An 11,718-nucleotide genomic window follows, 5' to 3' on the forward strand; every position below is an offset into this window, starting at 1 on the left:
CGTGGAGTTGAGAGTCAGATGAATTCCAGATTCGCAGTGAATGAACGGAACATTCTGTAGTGGAGATAACAAAGATTTCTGAAGGCTCGTAGTGTGGTGGGACAATGAAGAGCTGAACAGGGTGGAGTGAATTGTCAATTAAACAGCACGGCTGCGAGTATGAACAGGCCTCTGAAAACCAGCATTGGCTTACTTGGACATTCACAAGTGGTGTAATGTTAACCAGGCGGGAGTGGAGAATCAGATAAACTCCAGACTCGCAGTGAATGAATGGAACATTCTGTAGTGGAGATTGCAATGATTTCTGAAATCTGGATTGTGGGGACACGAAAATGAAGAGCTGACCAGTGTTGAGTGGATAGCCTGTAAAAAGCCTCGGCTTCGAATGTGAACAGACCACTGAAAACCAGTATTGCATTACTTCGACTTTCAGCAGTGGTGTAACGAAAGCCTGCGTGGAGTGCAGATTCAGATGAATTCCAGATTCCCAGTGAATGAATGGAACATCCTGTAGTGGAGATTACAATGATTTCTGAAGGCTGGGTTGTGTGCACAGGAAAATGAGGAGCAAAACAGGTTGAGTGGATAGCCAATTGAACAGCACGACTGCGAACATGAACAGGCCTCTGAAAACCAGCATTGTTTTACTTGGACATTCACAAGTGGTGTAAGATAAATCTGCAGGTAGTGGAGATTCAGTTGAATTCCAGATTCGCAGTGAATGAATGGAACATTCTGTACTGGAGATTGCAATGATTTCTCAAGTCTGGATTGTTTGGACATGAAAATGAAGAGCTGACCACAGTTGTGTGGATACCCAGTAAAAAGCAGGGCTTAGAGTGTGAACAGACCGCTGAAAACCAGCATTGTGTTACTTGGACATTCATAAGTGGTGTAATGAAAGCCTACCTGGAGTGCAGATTCAGATGAATTCCAGATTGGCAGTGAATGAATGGAACATTCTGTACTGGCGATTCCAATGATTTCTGAAGTCTGATATTGTGGAAAAGAAAATGAAAGGCTGACCAGGTTTGAGTGGATAGACAATTGAACAGCACACTGCAAGTGTGAAAAGGCGGCTGAAAACCAGCATTGGATTACTTGGTCATTCACCAGTGCTGTAATGAAAACCTGCCTGGAGCGGAGAGTCAGATGAATTGCAGAATCGCAGTGAATGAATGGAACAGTCTGTAGTGGAGATCCCAATGATTTCTGAAGGCTGGTTTGTGTGGAGAGGAAAATGAAGAGCTGACCAATATTGAGTGGATAGCCCATTGAACAGCACTTCTGCGAGTTGAACATGCCTCTGAAAACCAGTATTGAGTTACTTGGACATTCACCAGTGGTGTAACGAAAACCTGCCGGGAGTGGAGGTTCAGATGAATTCCAGATTCGCAGTGAATGAATGGAACATTCTCTAGTGGTGATTCCAATGATTTCTGAAGGCTGGGTTTTGTGGACACGAAAATGTAGAGCTGAACAGGGTGGAGTGGATAGCCAAATGAACAGCACGTCTCTTAGTATGAACAGGCCACTGAAAACCAGCACTGGCTTACTTGGACATTCACAAGTGGTGTAACGATAACCCGCCGGGAGTTGAGAGTCAGATGAATTTAAGATTCTTAGTGAATGAACGGAACATTCTGTGGAGGAGATACCAATTATTTCTGAAGGTTGGGTTATGAGGACAGGAAAATGTAGAGTTGAATAGGGTTGGGTGGATAGCAAATTGAACAGCACGGCTGAGTGTGTTAGCAGGCGGCTTAAAACCAGCATTGTCTTCCTTGGACATTTACCAGTGGTGTCACGAAAACCTTCCAGGAGTGGAGACTCTGATGAATTCCAGATTCGCGTGACTGAATGGAACATTCTGTAGTGGTGATTGCCAACATTTAGAAATCTGGATAGTCTGGACAGGATATTGAAGAGCTGACCGATATTGAGTGGATAGCCAATGAACAGCACGGTTTCGAGTGTGAACAGACCACTAAGAAGCAGCATTGCATTACTTGGACATTCATCAGTGGTGTAACGAAAGCCTTCCTGGAATGCAGATTCAGATTATTTCCAGATTCACAGTGAATGAATGGAAATTTCTGTAGTAGAGATTCCAATGATTTCTGAACGCTGGGTTGTGTGGACAGGAAAATGAAGAGCTGACTAGGTTTGACTGGATTGCCAGTTGAACAGCAAGGCTGTGAGTGTGAACAGCCGCTGAAAACCAGCATTGGATTACCTGGTCATTCACCAGTGTTGTTAGGAAAATCTGCCTGGTGTGGAGAGTCAGAGGAATTCCAGATTCGCAGGGAACGAATGGAACATTCTGAAGTGGAGATAAGAATGATTTCTGAAGGCTCGGTGTGTGGAAGGAAAATCAAGAGCTAACCAGCGTTCACTGGATAGCCAATTGAACAGCACGGCTGCGAGTGTTAACACGCAGCTGAAACCAGCCTTGGGTTGCTTGGACATTCACCAGTGGTGAAACGAAAACCTGCTGGGAGTGGAGAACAAGATGAATTCAAGATTCGCGTGAATGAATGAAACATTCTGTAGTGTAGATTGCAATGGTTTCTGAGGTTTGTATTGTCTGAACTGGAAAAAGAAGAACTCACCAGTGTTGAGTCGCTAGACCGTGAACAGCACGGGTTCGAGTGTGAATAGACCGCTGAAAACCATCATTGCGTTACTTGAACATTCAGCAGCGGTGCAATGAAAACCTGCCGGGAGTGGAGATTCAGATGAATTCCAGATTGCAGTGCATGAATGGAACATTCTCTAGTGGTGATTCCAATGATTTCTGAAGGCTGGGTTTTGTGGACACGAAAATGTAGAGCTGAACAGGGTGGAATGGATAGCCAAATGAACAGCACGTCTCGTAGTAAGAACAGGCCACTGAAAACCAGCTTTGGCTTAATTGGACATTCACAAGTGGTGTAACGAAAACCTGACGGGAGTTGAGAATTAGATGAATTTCAGATTTGCCGTCAATGAATGGAACATTCTGTGGAGGAGATACCAATTGTTTCTGAAGTTTGGGTTATGTGGACAGGAAAATGGAGCTGAAGAGGGTTGAGTGGATAGCAAATTGAACAGCACGGCTGAGAGTATGAGCAGGCCACTTAAAACCAGCATTGGCTTACTTGGATATTTACCAGTGGTGTCACGAAAACCTGCCGGGAGTGGAGATTCAGATGAATTCCAGATTCGCTGTGAATGAATGGAACATTCTGTAGTGGAGATAACAATGATTTCTCCAGTCTCTGTGGTGTGGACAGGAAAATGTAGAGCTGGCCAGGGTTGAGTGGATAGCCAATTGAACAGCACCACTGCGCTTGTGAAGAAAACACTTAAAACATTGGGTTACTTGGACATTCAACAGTGGTGTAACGAAAACCTGCCGGGAGTGGAGGTTCAGAGGAATTCCAGATTCGCAGTGAATGAATGGAACATTCTCTAGTGGAGATTCCAATGATTTCTGAAGGCTGGGTCGTGTGGAAGGAAAATCAAGAACTAATTAGGATTTAGTGGAAAGCCAATTGTATAGCATGGCTGCGAGTGTGAACATGCAGCTGAAAAGCAGCATTGGGTTACTTGGACATTCATCAGTGGTGTAAGGAAAACCTGCATGGAGTGGAGAGTCAGTTGAATTCCACATTCGCAGTGAATGAATGGAACATTCTGTAGAGGAGATTCCAATGATTTCTGAAGCCTGTGTTGTGTGGACAGGAAAATGAAGAGCTGACCAGGCTTGAATCGATAGCCAAGTAAACAGCAGGGCTGCGAATATGAACAGGCCGCTGAAAACCAGCATTGGGTTACTTGGACATTCAACAGTGGTGTAATGAAAACCTGCGTGGAGTTGAGAGTCAGATGAATTCCAGATTCGCAGTGAATGAATGGAACATTCTGTAGTGGAGATAACAAAGATTTCTGAAGGCTGGTAGTGTGGTGGGACAATGAAGAGCTGAACAGGGTGGAGTGAATTGTCAATTAAACAGCACGGCTGCGAGTATGAACAGGCCTCTGAAAACCAGCATTGGCTTACTTGGACATTCACAAGTGGTGTAATGTTAACCAGGCGGGAGTGGAGAATCAGATAAACTCCAGACTCGCAGTGAATGAATGGAACATTCTGTAGTGGAGATTGCAATGATTTCTGAAATCTGGATTGTGGGGACACGAAAATGAAGAGCTGACCAGTGTTGAGTGGATAGCCTGTAAAAAGCCTCGGCTTCGAATGTGAACAGACCACTGAAAACCAGTATTGCATTACTTCGACTTTCAGCAGTGGGGTAACGAAAGCCTGCGTGGAGTGCAGATTCAGATGAATTCCAGATTCCCAGTGAATGAATGGAACATCCTGTAGTGGAGATTACAATGATTTCTGAAGGCTGGGTTGTGTGCACAGGAAAATGAGGAGCAAAACAGGTTGAGTGGATAGCCAATTGAACAGCACGACTGCGAACATGAACAGGCCTCTGAAAACCAGCATTGTTTTACTTGGACATTCACAAGTGGTGTAAGATAAATCTGCAGGTAGTGGAGATTCAGTTGAATTCCAGATTCGCAGTGAATGAATGGAACATTCTGTACTGGAGATTGCAATGATTTCTCAAGTCTGGATTGTTTGGACATGAAAATGAAGAGCTGACCACAGTTGTGTGGATACCCAGTAAAAAGCAGGGCTTAGAGTGTGAACAGACCGCTGAAAACCAGCATTGTGTTACTTGGACATTCATAAGTGGTGTAATGAAAGCCTACCGGGAGTGCAGATTCAGATGAATTCCAGATTGGCAGTGAATGAATGGAAGATTCTGTACTGGCGATTCCAATGATTTCTGAAGTCTGATATTGTGGAAAAGAAAATGAAAGGCTGACCAGGTTTGAGTGGATAGACAATTGAACAGCACACTGCGAGTGTGAAAAGGCGGCTGAAAACCAGCATTGGATTACTTGGTCATTCACCAGTGCTGTAATGAAAACCTGCCTGGAGCGGAGAGTCAGATGAATTGCAGAATCGCAGTGAATGAATGGAACAGTCTGTAGTGGAGATCCCAATGATTTCTGAAGGCTGGTTTGTGTGGAGAGGAAAATGAAGAGCTGACCAATATTGAGTGGATAGCCCATTGAACAGCACTTCTGCGAGTTGAACATGCCTCTGAAAACCAGTATTGAGTTACTTGGACATTCACCAGTGGTGTAACGAAAACCTGCCGGGAGTGGAGGTTCAGATGAATTCCAGATTCGCAGTGAATGAATGGAACATTCTCTAGTGGTGATTCCAATGATTTCTGAAGGCTGGGTTTTGTGGACACGAAAATGTAGAGCTGAACAGGGTGGAGTGGATAGCCAAATGAACAGCACGTCTCTTAGTATGAACAGGCCACTGAAAACCAGCACTGGCTTACTTGGACATTCACAAGTGGTGTAACGATAACCCGCCGGGAGTTGAGAGTCAGATGAATTTAAGATTCTTAGTGAATGAACGGAACATTCTGTGGAGGAGATACCAATTATTTCTGAAGGTTGGGTTATGAGGACAGGAAAATGTAGAGCTGAATAGGGTTGGGTGGATAGCAAATTGAACAGCACGGCTGAGTGTGTTAGCAGGCGGCTTAAAACCAGCATTGTCTTCCTTGGACATTTACCAGTGGTGTCACGAAAACCTTCCAGGAGTGGAGACTCTGATGAATTCCAGATTCGCGTGACTGAATGGAACATTCTGTAGTGGTGATTGCCAACATTTAGAAATCTGGATAATCTGGACAGGATATTGAAGAGCTGACCGATATTGAGTGGATAGCCAATGAACAGCACGGTTTCGAGTGTGAACAGACCACTAAGAAGCAGCATTGCATTACTTGGACATTCATCAGTGGTGTAACGAAAGCCTTCCTGGAATGCAGATTCAGATTATTTCCAGATTCACAGTGAATGAATGGAAATTTCTGTAGTAGAGATTCCAATGATTTCTGAACGCTGGGTTGTGTGGACAGGAAAATGAAGAGCTGACTAGGTTTGACTGGATTGCCAATTGAACAGCAAGGCTGTGAGTGTGAACAGCCGCTGAAAACCAGCATTGGATTACCTGGTCATTCACCAGTGTTGTTAGGAAAATCTGCCTGGTGTGGAGAGTCAGAGGAATTCCAGATTCGCAGGGAACGAATGGAACATTCTGAAGTGGAGATAAGAATGATTTCTGAAGGCTCGGTGTGTGGAAGGAAAATCAAGAGCTAACCAGCGTTCACTGGATAGCCAATTGAACAGCACGGCTGCGAGTGTTAACACGCAGCTGAAACCAGCCTTGGGTTGCTTGGACATTCACCAGTGGTGAAACGAAAACCTGCTGGGAGTGGAGAACAAGATGAATTCAAGATTCGCGTGAATGAATGAAACATTCTGTAGTGTAGATTGCAATGGTTTCTGAGGTTTGTATTGTCTGAACTGGAAAAAGAAGAACTCACCAGTGTTGAGTCGCTAGACCGTGAACAGCACGGGTTCGAGTGTGAATAGACCGCTGAAAACCATCATTGCGTTACTTGAACATTCAGCAGCGGTGCAATGAAAACCTGCCGGGAGTGGAGATTCAGATGAATTCCAGATTCGCAGTGAATGCATGGAACATTCTGTAGTGGTGATTCCAATGATTTCTGAAGGCTGGGTTTTGTGGACACGAAAATGTAGAGCTGAACAGGGTGGAATGGATAGCCAAATGAACAGCACGTCTCGTAGTAAGAACAGGCCACTGAAAACCAGCTTTGGCTTAATTGGACATTCACAAGTGGTGTAACGAAAACCTGACGGGAGTTGAGAATTAGATGAATTTCAGATTTGCAGTCAATGAATGGAACATTCTGTGGAGGAGATACCAATTGTTTCTGAAGTTTGGGTTATGTGGACAGGAAAATGGAGCTGAAGAGGGTTGAGTGGATAGCAAATTGAACAGCACGGCTGAGAGTATGAGCAGGCCACTTAAAACCAGCATTGGCTTACTTGGATATTTACCAGTGGTGTCACGAAAACCTGCCGGGAGTGGAGATTCAGATGAATTCCAGATTCGCTGTGAATGAATGGAACATTCTGTAGTGGAGATAACAATGATTTCTCCAGTCTCTGTGGTGTGGACAGGAAAATGTAGAGCTGGCCAGGGTTGAGTGGATAGCCAATTGAACAGCACCACTGCGCTTGTGAAGAAAACACTTAAAACATTGGGTTACTTGGACATTCAACAGTGGTGTAACGAAAACCTGCCGGGAGTGGAGGTTCAGAGGAATTCCAGATTCGCAGTGAATGAATGGAACATTCTCTAGTGGAGATTCCAATGATTTCTGAAGGCTGGGTCGTGTGGAAGGAAAATCAAGAACTAATCAGGATTTAGTGGAAAGCCAATTGTATAGCATGGCTGCGAGTGTGAACATGCAGCTGAAAACCAGCATTGGGTTACTTGGACATTCATCAGTGGTGTAAGGAAAACCTGCATGGAGTGGAGAGTCAGTTGAATTCCACATTCGCAGTGAATGAATGGAACATTCTGTAGAGGAGATTCCAATGATTTCTGAAGCCTGTGTTGTGTGGACAGGAAAATGAAGAGCTGACCAGGCTTGAATCGATAGCCAAGTAAACAGCAGGGCTGCGAATATGAACAGGCCGCTGAAAACCAGCATTGGGTTACTTGGACATTCAACAGTGGTGTAATGAAAACCTGCGTGGAGTTGAGAGTCAGATGAATTCCAGATTCGCAGTGAATGAATGGAACATTCTGTAGTGGAGATAACAAAGATTTCTGAAGGCTGGTAGTGTGGTGGGACAATGAAGAGCTGAACAGGGTGGAGTGAATTGTCAATTAAACAGCACGGCTGCGAGTATGAACAGGCCTCTGAAAACCAGCATTGGCTTACTTGGACATTCACAAGTGGTGTAATGTTAACCAGGCGGGAGTGGAGAATCAGATAAACTCCAGACTCGCAGTGAATGAATGGAACATTCTGTAGTGGAGATTGCAATGATTTCTGAAATCTGGATTGTGGGGACACGAAAATGAAGAGCTGACCAGTGTTGAGTGGATAGCCTGTAAAAAGCCTCGGCTTCGAATGTGAACAGACCACTGAAAACCAGTATTGCATTACTTCGACTTTCAGCAGTGGGGTAACGAAAGCCTGCGTGGAGTGCAGATTCAGATGAATTCCAGATTCCCAGTGAATGAATGGAACATCCTGTAGTGGAGATTACAATGATTTCTGAAGGCTGGGTTGTGTGCACAGGAAAATGAGGAGCAAAACAGGTTGAGTGGATAGCCAATTGAACAGCACGACTGCGAACATGAACAGGCCTCTGAAAACCAGCATTGTTTTACTTGGACATTCACAAGTGGTGTAAGATAAATCTGCAGGTAGTGGAGATTCAGTTGAATTCCAGATTCGCAGTGAATGAATGGAACATTCTGTACTGGAGATTGCAATGATTTCTCAAGTCTGGATTGTTTGGACATGAAAATGAAGAGCTGACCACAGTTGTGTGGATACCCAGTAAAAAGCAGGGCTTAGAGTGTGAACAGACCGCTGAAAACCAGCATTGTGTTACTTGGACATTCATAAGTGGTGTAATGAAAGCCTACCTGGAGTGCAGATTCAGATGAATTCCAGATTGGCAGTGAATGAATGGAACATTCTGTACTGGCGATTCCAATGATTTCTGAAGTCTGATATTGTGGAAAAGAAAATGAAAGGCTGACCAGGTTTGAGTGGCTAGACAATTGAACAGCACACTGCGAGTGTGAAAAGGCGGCTGAAAACCAGCATTGGATTACTTGGTCATTCACCAGTGCTGTAATGAAAACCTGCCTGGAGCGGAGAGTCAGATGAATTGCAGAATCGCAGTGAATGAATGGAACAGTCTGTAGTGGAGATCCCAATGATTTCTGAAGGCTGGTTTGTGTGGAGAGGAAAATGAAGAGCTGACCAATATTGAGTGGATAGCCCATTGAACAGCACTTCTGCGAGTTGAACATGCCTCTGAAAACCAGTATTGAGTTACTTGGACATTCACCAGTGGTGTAACGAAAACCTGCCGGGAGTGGAGGTTCAGATGAATTCCAGATTCGCAGTGAATGAATGGAACATTCTCTAGTGGTGATTCCAATGATTTCTGAAGGCTGGGTTTTGTGGACACGAAAATGTAGAGCTGAACAGGGTGGAGTGGATAGCCAAATGAACAGCACGTCTCTTAGTATGAACAGGCCACTGAAAACCAGCATTGGCTTACTTGGACATTCACAAGTGGTGTAACGATAACCCGCCGGGAGTTGAGAGTCAGATGAATTTAAGATTCGCAGTGAATGAACGGAACATTCTGTGGAGGAGATACCAATTATTTCTGAAGGTTGGGTTATGAGGACAGGAAAATGTAGAGCTGAATAGGGTTGGGTGGATAGCAAATTGAACAGCACGGCTGAGAGTATAAGCAGGCGGCTTAAAACCAGCATTGGCTTCCTTGGACATATACCAGTGGTGTCACGAAAACCTGCCGGGAGTGGAGACTCTGATGAATTCCAGATTCGCGTGATTGAATGGAACATTCTGTAGTGGAGATTGCCAAGATTTAGAAATCTGGATAGTCTGGACAGGATATTGAAGAGCTGACCAATGTTGAGTGGATAGCCAGTGAACAGCACGGTTTCGAGTGTGAACAGACCACTAAGAAGCAGCATTGCATTACTTGGACATTCATCAGTGGTGTAACGAAAGCCTTCCTGGAATGCAGATTCAGATTATTTCCAGATTCACAGTGAATGAATGGAAATTTCTGTAGTAGAGATTCCAATGATTTCTGAACGCTGGGTTGTGTGGACAGGAAAATGAAGAGCTGACTAGGTTTGACTGGATTGCCAATTGAACAGCAAGGCTGTGAGTGTGAACAGCCGCTGAAAACCAGCATTGGATTACCTGGTCATTCACCAGTGTTGTTAGGAAAATCTGCCTGGTGTGGAGAGTCAGAGGAATTCCAGATTCGCAGGGAACGAATGGAACATTCTGAAGTGGAGATAAGAATGATTTCTGAAGGCTCGGTGTGTGGAAGGAAAATCAAGAGCTAACCAGCGTTCACTGGATAGCCAATTGAACAGCACGGCTGCGAGTGTTAACACGCAGCTGAAACCAGCCTTGGGTTGCTTGGACATTCACCAGTGGTGAAACGAAAACCTGCTGGGAGTGGAGAACAAGATGAATTCAAGATTCGCGTGAATGAATGAAACATTCTGTAGTGTAGATTGCAATGGTTTCTGAGGTTTGTATTGTCTGAACTGGAAAAAGAAGAACTCACCAGTGTTGAGTCGCTAGACCGTGAACAGCACGGGTTCGAGTGTGAATAGACCGCTGAAAACCATCATTGCGTTACTTGAACATTCAGCAGTGGTGCAATGAAAACCTGCCGGGAGTGGAGATTCAGATGAATTCCAGATTCGCAGTGAATGAATGGAACATTCTGTAGTGGTGATTCCAATGATTTCTGAAGGCTGGGTTTTGTGGACACGAAAATGTAGAGCTGAACAGGGTGGAATGGATAGCCAAATGAACAGCACGTCTCGTAGTAAGAACAGGCCACTGAAAACCAGCTTTGGCTTAATTGGACATTCACAAGTGGTGTAACGAAAACCTGACGGGAGTTGAGAATTAGATGAATTTCAGATTTGCAGTCAATGAATGGAACATTCTGTGGAGGAGATACCAATTGTTTCTGAAGTTTGGGTTATGTGGACAGGAAAATGGAGCTGAAGAGGGTTGAGTGGATAGCAAATTGAACAGCACGGCTGAGAGTATGAGCAGGCCACTTAAAACCAGCATTGGCTTACTTGGATATTTACCAGTGGTGTCACGAAAACCTGCCGGGAGTGGAGATTCAGATGAATTCCAGATTCGCTGTGAATGAATGGAACATTCTGTAGTGGAGATAACAATGATTTCTCCAGTCTCTGTGGTGTGGACAGGAAAATGTAGAGCTGGCCAGGGTTGAGTGGATAGCCAATTGAACAGCACCACTGCGCTTGTGAAGAAAACACTTAAAACATTGGGTTACTTGGACATTCAACAGTGGTGTAACGAAAACCTGCCGGGAGTGGAGGTTCAGAGGAATTCCAGATTCGCAGTGAATGAATGGAACATTCTCTAGTGGAGATTCCAATGATTTCTGAAGGCTGGGTCGTGTGGAAGGAAAATCAAGAACTAATCAGGATTTAGTGGAAAGCCAATTGTATAGCATGGCTGCGAGTGTGAACATGCAGCTGAAAACCAGCATTGGGTTACTTGGACATTCATCAGTGGTGTAAGGAAAACCTGCATGGAGTGGAGAGTCAGTTGAATTCCACATTCGCAGTGAATGAATGGAACATTCTGTAGAGGAGATTCCAATGATTTCTGAAGCCTGTGTTGTGTGGACAGGAAAATGAAGAGCTGACCAGGCTTGAATCGATAGCCAAGTAAACAGCAGGGCTGCGAATATGAACAGGCCGCTGAAAACCAGCATTGGGTTACTTGGACATTCAACAGTGGTGTAATGAAAACCTGCGTGGAGTTGAGAGTCAGATGAATTCCAGATTCGCAGTGAATGAATGGAACATTCTGTAGTGGAGATAACAAAGATTTCTGAAGGCTGGTAGTGTGGTGGGACAATGAAGAGCTGAACAGGGTGGAGTGAATTGTCAATTAAACAGCACGGCTGCGAGTA

This window comes from Sorex fumeus, unplaced genomic scaffold (assembly GCF_029834395.1).
Source record: "Sorex fumeus unplaced genomic scaffold, SorFum_2.1 ptg000114l, whole genome shotgun sequence".
Lineage (NCBI taxonomy): Eukaryota > Metazoa > Chordata > Mammalia > Eulipotyphla > Soricidae > Sorex > Sorex fumeus.